Genomic DNA, 10829 nt, shown 5'->3' on the forward strand with positions numbered 1-10829 from the left:
TCTGTGAAATAGACTGTCCTGCTTTTGTTGTAGGATGGCCCTCAGAGGTGTCATCAGATAAGGTCACAGTCAATAGAGTTTTTAAAGTCGTTGTAGGGAGCTTGAACACCCAGATATTTCCTTATATTGACTGCTGGCAGAATGTAGTCCTGAGTCAGCCCATGTGGCTAAAGCCCCACCTAGAGAAAACATGTAGGGTATGGTAGCCAGGGTGGCAGCAGCTTCCAAGTGCAGGGAAAAATGTAAAAAGCCAGAGAAACCCATATTAGCAGGGGATCCTAGGAGACCCCACTCCCTTATGTGCCACTGTACCCCCTCCTTCACAGAAAAGCCTCAGGCTCTTATTGATGTAATGCAATCCATCATCCAAACTCATAAGCTACCTCGACAGACTGCCAATAGATTCTTCTGACTCTGTTTAATACTGAGGAGCTATGCAATATAACATTGGTGGCTCTAAATGCCCAAGCCTATTCTCAGGGCGAGTTCCCTGAGGAGGACCCCTGTTGGGACCCTAATGATGACCGAGATTACAAGTAGCTTGAACGGTGTCAGGAGGCATGAAGGAAGGAGGAAAAAAGGCCATGAACATGAACGTGTTGTAAGACAACAGAAGTCTTCTAAGGGCCAGATGAGAGCCCCAGCCAATTTTATGAGCAGCAATGTGAGGCCTTCTACCTGTATACCCTTCTTAACCCAGAGATGACCAAAAACCACAGAATGATTAATGCAGCATTTGACAGCTAAGCACTGGGGGACATAAGGCAAAAGCTACAAAAGCTTGAGGGATTTGCTGGTCTGAATGCCAGCCAGCTTCTGGAGGTGGCCACAAGAGTCCTTATCAATCAGGATCAGGAAGCCAAATGGGAGGCTGGTAAAAAGGAAAGTGGACCTCCTTGCTGCAGCTCTAGCAGAACAGTCAGGTGGGCCCCAGGATGCAAGCCATGGCAGAGGAAGAGGCAATCCCTGTGGATGGTGGTCAGCACCCCCAGAATGGCCTCACCCTAGAGAGGAACTAAGGTGAGACCAGTGTGACTACTGTTGTCAAGAAGGGCACTGGAAAAATGAATGTCTCCAATGGCCAGGGACCCCCAGAAGGCCTCCCCAGACCAGAGGCAGAGCCAAGTTGTTAAAGGAAAGAATCAGCCTGCTCAGGGGAGAATTGGCCCCTGGGAGGAAAACATTGTCAGGCTGGTCACTTTTGAGAATTATAAGGAGGACTAGGACAGATCAGGCTCCATTCTACTGGGCCTCCAGGTGGCTATGGTCCAAGTGAAGATAGGGGGCTATCCTTTTGACCTCCTGGTGGACATTGGCATGACCATTCGGTTGTAACCCAACCCTCAGGCCCTCTCTCACAGAGACATGTAACCATTTAAGGCCATGAGAAATCAGATTCACTGCCCTTTCCTCATATCCAGAAAGTGCAATCTTGAAAAGCATGAAGTAAGGCATGTGTTCCTCTACCTATGGCCTTGATGAGTAGAGACTTGCTAGACAAACTAAGGGCACAGATAACTTTTGACTCTGATGGCATGGCAACCTTAAAGCTGAGAGGGCCTGAAGCCAAGATTCTAACTCTCATAGTTGCACAGGAGGAGAAAAGTTGACTCTGCTTCTAAGAAAGGGATTCCTGAGATACCCAAACTTCCCTTTAAGATTCCAGGAGTATGGGCTGAGGACAACCCCTGCTGGACTGGCACAGAACATACCTCCAGTGTTGGTAGAATTAAAGCCAAGAGCTATTCTTGTTAGCCAGAGGTAATACTACATTCCTTGCAAAGCCCAAATTGATATCCAAAAGCATCTTGACGCACTACTTCCATGCAGTCAACTCAGCAACTGTCATCTTACACCCTGAGATCCCAAACCTGTACATGCTTTTGGGCCTTATCCCAGCTGAGGCAAAGTTCTTTACCTGCCTGGACCTTAAGGACACATTTTTCTGCAAGCACCTGCCCCCACAGAGCTAACCCATCTTTGTCTACTAATAGGAAAATCCTAGTACTGGAGAGAAGGGACAGTTGACTTGGACTTGCTTGTCATAAGGCTTCCAAAACTCTCCCACTATCTTTGGGACTGCCCTGGCATTGAATCTAAAGTCTTTGTCAGCTGACCAGCATGACTCCCCTCTCCTCCAGTACATAGATGACCTTCTGTTGGCTGGACCAACTCAGGAGGATTGTATGGAAGGAACTCGTCTCCTTCTCTCCCTTTTGTGGAAGGCAGGATATAAGGTTTCCTGAAAGAAAGCTCAGATTTGGTAGGATATTGTCAAATACCTCAGGTTTCACCTGTCAAAAGGACAACATAGACTGGGTTCTGAGAGGAAACAGGCCTACTGCTCCATTCCAGACCCCAAGACCTATCAACTGATTAAAGAATTTCTAGGGGGTTAACATTTCTGCTGGATCTGGATCCCCAATTACTCTCTCTTGGCAAAATCCCTTTATGAAGACACAAATGGGGGAGAATGGGAACCCATGATATGGGGAGAGGAGCAAAAAAAGGCCCTTAAGGAAATTAAGAGGGCACTCACAAATGCACCTGCTCTGGGCCTGCCAGATGTCATCACATATAGAAAGCCATCCTATAGGTGAACAGCTCTTAAGACTACTTTGGCTCAACATTTTATGTCCCCAAGCTCTCCAGCATATATGAGAAGTATAGCCTGTGTGCCAAAAACAATCACCGACAAGGGTCAAGAACGCCACCATAGGTGCAAAGTGTTGGAGCAACTCCTTTTGAAAACCTGACTGTAGACTTTACTGAGATGCCACAGGACAAAAAGTGTAAATATTTGCTGGTGTTTGTCTGCACCTTCTCAGGATGGGTGGAAGCCTTCCCTTCTTCAATTGAGAAAGTTCAGAAAGTGCCCAGGTGTCTGTTAAAGGAAATCATCACTTGGTTCAGAATACCTGTGTCTGGATTGGATAATGGGCCAGCCTTCATGGCTGAGGTGGTACAGTTGGTGGCTAAGGGCTTAGGAATAACTTAGAAGCTGCACATGGCCTACTGCTGCCAGAGTTCAGGGAAAGTAGAATGTATGAATAGGACTCTAAAATTACAATTGGAAAAACTATACCAGGAGGACCACTACAATGGAATCAGTTACTGCCCATAGCCTTGCTCAGGATTAGGTCTAGCCCCACCAAACGGACAGGTCTCTCCTCTTTTGAAATTCTTTTTGGGTTCCCACATCCTTTAGTCAAGGGCCTGCAAGGGGACCTTAAGGAAATTGGTAACCTTACCCATAAATGGCAGATGCAGGCCCTCGGGTTGACTCTCTTGAAAATTAGTGACTGGGTAAGAGAGAGACTCCCCATTAGCCTGACCACTCCCACACACCCTTATAAACCAAGGCGTGCTGCTTGGGTAAAGGAATGGAATGTTCAACTACTAAAGCCCAACTGGAGGGGCCCTTTTGTTGTTGTTTTATCCACCCCCATCACAATTAAGGTAGCAGAGATCATTCTCTGGAACTACCACAGCCAAGTAGCTCATTACTCTCATGTGGCCACTCTAGCCCTCTGCAGGAGGGCAGGGCCTTGTCCCCAGGAGACAAGAAGAGACCACGAAAGAAGAGATGTCAGCCCTGCTCTAGTCATTCCAGAAGCTAATCTACACCTGGTGGACACTTGAGGAGTCTCCCATCTCACCTTTGAGGATGAGTCTCTTCCATGTTTTCTTCTTGCTAATCTTAGTCAGCTCTCTACCTGGGTACTCCCAGGCCTTTGACTGTGACTCACATACGCATATTACCTGAACAAGAAGTGTTGCTACCAAAACTCTGGTTTTCTGTACTTATTATTCTTGTGCAGATCTAGAAGGGATGGAGTTCCAATGACCTGTTCAGGGGCTGGTTCTCAGCCCTAGGTGGGTTCAAGACCTTAATAGGAGCAATGTTCCTTATCTTAGGAGCATGCCTGATATTACCCTGCTAATTCCCCTGGTACTGCTGTCTTTCAGGACCATTATGGAATGTAAATGCCTAGATCAAGATGATGCTCTTTGACCCAGAAGTGGATCTGAGCATCACAGGGGGAATGTGGCAGGAAGGCAAGGAGGAGGAAGGGAGATAATGGAAGACAATGAGAGAGATAATGAGTGCAACACTAAAACAAAACAAAACAAAATAAAAATGGATTTGAGGAATGTCAAGTAGCACGTGGGGTGAGATCGAGAAAGGTCATCTTGCCCTAGAGGTTAAAATAACCAATGAAATAATATGTGACCATGTATGGGACAAGCTGTACCCCCCATTTCTGTAACCTGTTCTAAACACTGTATAAGGAAAACCCTCTTTGTTCTCTGGGCTCAGCCTTTGGACTGGAGCCAGCTGAGTTGTAGCCAGCTTGCTTAATAAACTTGCTTCCCAAAAACTTTGGTGCCTGTCCTACAACAATATCAGATGAAAATATACTTTAACTGAAGTCTTTATTTCCGGAAAGTTATTGTACGTCTAAAATAGTTGTTCTCAAAATAATTAAAAAGATCATATGTCTCTTGTTGGTGTATCAAAGTGTTTTCATATCCCAGCAATTTAATAGATCCATATATTTTATCTTTTCACAGATTTTTAAGATGGCAAGAGTACTTAACTTACAGTTAGCAAGTACTTTATTACTTTAACTTATTTACAAATGATTCAGTATTTTACTTCTTTCATATGCATGTATAAGTATTTATCACATTTCATATTTATTTACCTCACTTTTTAACAGTTACTTTTAGATTATTCATGAAATTTAAGACAACAGACAAGTATAGTTTATATCTGAAGTGGAAGGAAGATATCTCTGTACTTGAAATATGTCATGCTAAAATGTAACACAGGCAAAATGTTAATAATTCTGAAAACATCTTTATCAACACAATTAAATTAACCCATTTATCAGAGAACTACTGATGTTAAGGTTTTAGTCATAAAACAAATAAATACAGTAATATAAATTTACCAGATCTGTATACATTGTTTCCAAATCATATTTATGACATACTTGTTTTTTATAGCTAAACCTTAAGGTTTGTAAGACTTATAATCTTTGAATCAAATTTCTTATACTAGTAATTTGCTTGTTTATTTTTAGCCATCTTTCTTTTAGCAACAAACAATCTAAGCTAATTATTTTGATATCTACATTCTACTCAAGATTGGCTAATAAAATATCTTCCAAGTGATTTTGAAAAACAGCTTATCTTAGAAGAAAAGAAAATACAGATAAAGAAGGAGCCAAAAGCTTCCAAACAAGCAAAAACAAGACCAAACAAAAATATATATTAATTTAAGGATGCAGAACTAAAATGTGAATTCACCAAAACAACAACAAAAAAAGACCCATGAGCTCAAAATGGCAAAATTGCAGTGTTAACAGATACCCTAGCCACCTAGTCAATTACCTCTAGGAAAACAGTTGCATCAAATCAGAGTACTTTAGTTATATATGCCTAGCTGTTCCATAATAAAAACATAATCATTTTCTAAGTCTTATGTAATCACAAATTCTCTAAGGAGTTCCAAGATAGAATTAGCAATTACCATTTTCATACAAATCACAACCAAGATTTCTAAATACACCTGGTTCTCTACAGAGACCCTGTTAAAGTCTCAAGTTATACCCAAAATCAAAGAAACCAAATTTTCTTGTCAAACAAATGTTTTGAGAGAAGTCCCAAACTTTTGATTCAAAAGTGAAGCACAAGTTGCCTAAAGAAAGCCATAAATTGGCTCAGGAGAAAGCCATAAAGAAGAAGGGAACAAAAGATGTAAAGTGACCTGGCGTGCACTCCAGGAGAAGTCACTGAGGGAAACAAACATCGGGCCTGTGGTTTCTGAATCATTCATTTTTCCATTTTATCATAAGCAGCAAAGGGTCGTCAATGTGGGCTAAAAAGAAAGAAAGAAAATAGTTCCTAACAATACTGGGTTCCACAGATGCAAGGACTTATATCTATTCTCCTTTTTTCTTCAAGATCATAAGTGAAAACTCATGAGTGCCCCATCCAAAAGAAGTAATCAGTGCTATCCCCTATGGGCTGTTACCAGAGTCCCAAGCCACAAGACCTAGCTCTGGATTGAATATTCACCCACATTAAGAAAAAAGGACTACACACACACACACACACACACACACACACACACACACGTATATTCGGAAAAGTGAATGTTTACACTCTGGGTCAAAACCAGGGGCAGAAATTCTCAATCTTTCTCCACCTTGCCATAGCAGTGTTATAACTTTAAAAAAAAGATTAAACAAAAGCCAAGAAATGTACATATGAAGATTTAACTATGAGTCCAGTTACCAGAATGAAGATTTTTTTTTTTTCCTGGTACAGGGGTCAGGGCCATTTTAATTCCCAGTGAAACTGTAATCTTCTTGTGTCTGCCATGCTGGCTGGGTCACAGCTGTTTTAGCTAGGCAGCAGAGGGTTCCGAATTCATGCCAAATTCTTGTCTCATGAATGTGAAGAACGAAGTCCACAAAGAAAGGGTGAGCATATAGACAAGAAGTTTATTATGAGAAAGGGCAAAGCTCCCATGTGAGACAGAGAGGAGTGCTAGTGAAGTGACTTGGTCTAGGGTTTTTATTTCTTTAATCCAGAGAACTGCTTAATCTCTATGCTAATTAAGTGTGCAGAAAGCAGCATTCCAGTTGGCTAAGCCTGCAAAGTTTGTGCCATTCAAGCTGTGAGGGTTTGAAATTCCTACTACTCCTCCTAGTGTCTTCATTCTGGTGGATCCTGCTTTCCCTTTCTGCCTTTCAAGGTCACACGTTGGTGATAATGGAATTTTCCAGGGGCCCTTTTTTCCTAGCCCTACTAAGACAATTTCAGCTAATTGCCTAGCTTACTTGCTCACCAGTATGGTATTTCCTGCTGGGAACTGAGGCTGAAAAAGATAATTTTTGAAAGTGAATTCTAATTCCTTGGGCCCCATTATATAATTAACAACTGACAAAGATTTTCAAGATCTAGGGCTCCACTACAAATCAGTTTTAAAGCCGACCTGAGTCTTGCACCACATGGTTAAATGGAGAGGTCTCCTCACAAATGGCCATGAATTTTTATGTCTTCAATGATCCCGTTTCTCAGAAATTTCATTGGGAAGAGTAATGGGCTCACCAACTCTATAGTCATCCCAATGTTCATCCCAATGCAGTTTGACTTTTCTCCATTGTATGTTTGTTTGTTTGATTTGGTTTGGTTTCTAATCTCTATTCTTCTACAAATGTCTCTTCACTATCTTAATGCCTTTTTTACTATCAAACATCCCTTTATTGTGGACATGTTCCATAGGTTTTTTTCCAATGATCAATCATTATGAAGGTTCTTCCCTAAATAGAAGAGATGGTAAAAGGAAGAAAAAAAGAGTGAGCAAAATAAAAAGTCATGGCTAAAGAAATAATAAGCTCAACTAAAGTTACCTTAGCTAATTTTCTATTAGCATAATCAGTGCTTATACCTTATGTATATTAGAGATCCTCTTGGGAGAAAATACTGCAATCTATCACTTTGCTATAGCATAAATGTGATATTGTGATGAACCTAGTTAAAATTTTCTTTCTTTTATTTTTGTTATATGACTCTATAACTTTGAAATTTTCTTCTCAGTTTTATGTTCTGGGATTTACTGCTCTGAAGCATTAAGTTGGTGACTACATAACTAACTCCCTTTGTTTAAAAAAAATCAAGCATATGGGATATGGGACATTGTGGGGCACGGATTATGAGAAGCTTATGAGAACCTGACATAAGCACAGTTGTACTCAATGATCTACAGGCTGAGTTTGGCATGGCCCCAGCCACAGAAGAGATCATGAAGGCAAAATGCAGCACAGCTGCTTTTCCTAGTTGTTTATGTTCAGAGAAGTAGGAAAAAAGGTTTCTCTTGTTACAATATCATACCCCTCCCTGAGAATTGTTGCTCCACCTCCTTGTTTACCACTGTTTATAAAAGACTCCCTGAAGGACAAGAGGTTTCTGATGGAAGGTTTTTTGATGGGGATTTTGATTGGCTACTGCTGGCTGTATGTCTCCTCCAGAGCAGCTTTCTGCACCGAGAACTTTATATATAGGCTTTAGAAAAACTAAGCTAGAGAAAAGCTAAAGAGGACACAGTACAGTGCAAGTCTAAGGACTGAGACTTTAAGAGTTATGCTAATGCAGTTTTTAGACACTGCTGTTGTTTGTCTGCACGTCTAAGGACTGAAGCTTTAAAAGGGAACATGGGACAGTGCAAGTCTGAGGGCCAAGACTTTAAAAGAGATGAAAGAAAATACAGGACAGTGCAAGTCTAAGGAAAGAGACTTTAAAGAACAGAAAAAAAAAGACTTTAGAAGTAAGGCCTTAAAGAATAAGAGAAAAGAAGCAAAGTAAAAGAAGAGTTATTAGAGATAAGAAGCAATGAGGCTGCTGTGTGTCTCCATCTGAGTGCCCAGCACACTTGACCCCAACTTTCTGCATGTCTGCCTTCTATTGTTTGTCCTTTCTGCATCTCCAGTCGCTCCCAGTTAGGCCAGTTAGGTCGGTAGAACAGGAGCATGAAAAAACTCACTGCAGGATATATAGTGAATCTTTCTCAGAGACAAAAATAATTAGCCATGGAAACAAAGAGGTAGAAACGAGCAGGAAGAACATACAGTCTACACCTCACATTTGGAGATTGGTAAATGTATGGTTCAATTGTAATTTAAAATGGAAGGAATGGCACTTTAAAAATGGAAGAACATTCTTGAATTTTTCTTTAAAAATTTAAGAAAAGAGATTAGGAAAACTTGCAAGAAAAAGCAGTTTCAGAAATTTGGATTTTGAGGGCATTAGAATCCTAGTGATAAAGTTATAAATAAGAAAACCATTACTATAACAGACCTAGAAGTTTTGAAATGTCTGCCAATTGTGCAGTTTTTTACTTACAGGTTGGCTGAATCAGCCTTAAAATTACCTTCAATTTCATTAAATTTTAGGCACTCATTTTTCTTACAGTATTTACCTTAAGAAAACTTGAAATTGTAAATTATTTTCCTACTATTGGAGATAATGTCTTCTCCCACCCTTACAATCCAATGACCTGAGAAAGAATGCAGTTTCCCAAAGACATGGGAGTCACCCCTTTGAAATATAAATAAGAAAGATAGGTCCCTCTTTAGCCTATGGAAGCCTAACTTCATAAGCACCCTGACTTCATAAGCACCCATTAGCAAACACAGGCAGCCTAATCACATTAACCAAACTCCCCATTACTGTCCTCACTCCAGTACTTTTCCAGCAACACCTTAGTAATTAAAAACTCTTCCAACTTTTATTTCAACAGAGTTGAATTCAGTTTATCTCTCTAATTTCAAAAGTGTTAAATAGTTCCCATGCCTATTTAATTGTCCAGTGGATTTTTCTTTGACAAGGTCACCATTGATCCTGCCATCCTAACATCTATAGGAACAAGGCTCAGTGTCTGAGTCAAAGACATCCATAAGCTGATTGGTAATCTGGTAGAGCACTTGGCTTGAAAAGTCTGCTCAACATGATAAAAGCGACAGCACACAAGGGAGGGGTGAGGATAGGTAAGACACCTAAAAAATTAGCTAGCATTTGTTGCCCTTAATGCAGAGAAACTAAAGCAGATACCTTAAAAGCAACTGAAGCCAATAGGAAAAGGGGACCAGGAGCTAGAGAAAAGGTTAGATCAAAAAGAATTAACCTAGAAGGTAACACACATGCACAGGAAATTAATGTGAGTCAACTCTCTGTATAGCTATCCTTATCTCAACCAGAAAAAACACTTGTTCCTTCCTATTATTGCTTATACTCTCTCTTCAACAAAATTAGAGATAAGGGCAAAATAGTTTCTGCTGGGTATCGAGGGGGTAGTGGAGGGAGAAGGACCAGGGGAAGTGGGTGGTAAGGGAGGGGGTGAGGGCAGGGGGGAGAAATGACCCAAGCCTTGTATGCACAAATGAATAATAAAACAATAAAAAAAAAGAAAAGTCTGCTCAATAGGAAGATTTATATTGGGTAGCGCCTACACTACCCAATCATATCTCATGCAACATTTGAATGTGAAGTACAACATGTGCGTGAGCATATACACACACAGATGCCCACACACACACAGTTGAGGACAGTAGCAGTCTAAAGAAGTTGAAAGACACACAGAGAAGATATAGTAGACAATACTGATAAAGTAGCAAAAGTTATGAAGTAAGTACAAGTAAGCCATGAGTACTACAGATGGAGGAGAAAAAAGAACAGGGAAAGGGAAAGGAGAGCTTGCAGGGTAGGAAGGGATGAGAGAGTGTTGGAAAAGGAAAAGGAGAGGAAAAAGAGACAGAGAGTGCAGTGGTGATGGAGAGAAGAATAGAAGGAAAGGAAGGGGAAAGATTAAAGTCAATATGGTCACAGCAGGAGTATAGGTCATGATACAAACAAAGAGAATAGCAGCTGTTGGTGTACTAGACTTGCCCTTTTGCAAGGACTGAATTTCCACATTCCATAACACCAACCAATAGATTATTTGGATCATTTTTTTAGTTTTCTCTACTTTGTCTTCTTCCTGTACAAAACTGTCTCATTCCTGAAGAGCCTGAATGAAAACTATGTAAGTCACTAATAAGGTCATTATTATGGAAATGTCTCAATTTCAAAGATTTCTCTCCTCTCCTCTACTTTACTTAGCAGATGACATGAATGGATTCTGGCTTTTAAAAATAGGCTTTTAAGAAAGAGTTTTGAGTGTCTTATAAGAAAACAAAAGAAATGTCAAGGAAAAAATCCTACAGAGGAATAAGATAAATTTCTATCTCAATTATGTTTGCTTTGAATTTCTTCAGATT

Source organism: Castor canadensis, chromosome 8, assembly GCF_047511655.1.
Source record: "Castor canadensis chromosome 8, mCasCan1.hap1v2, whole genome shotgun sequence".
Taxonomy (NCBI): domain Eukaryota; kingdom Metazoa; phylum Chordata; class Mammalia; order Rodentia; family Castoridae; genus Castor; species Castor canadensis.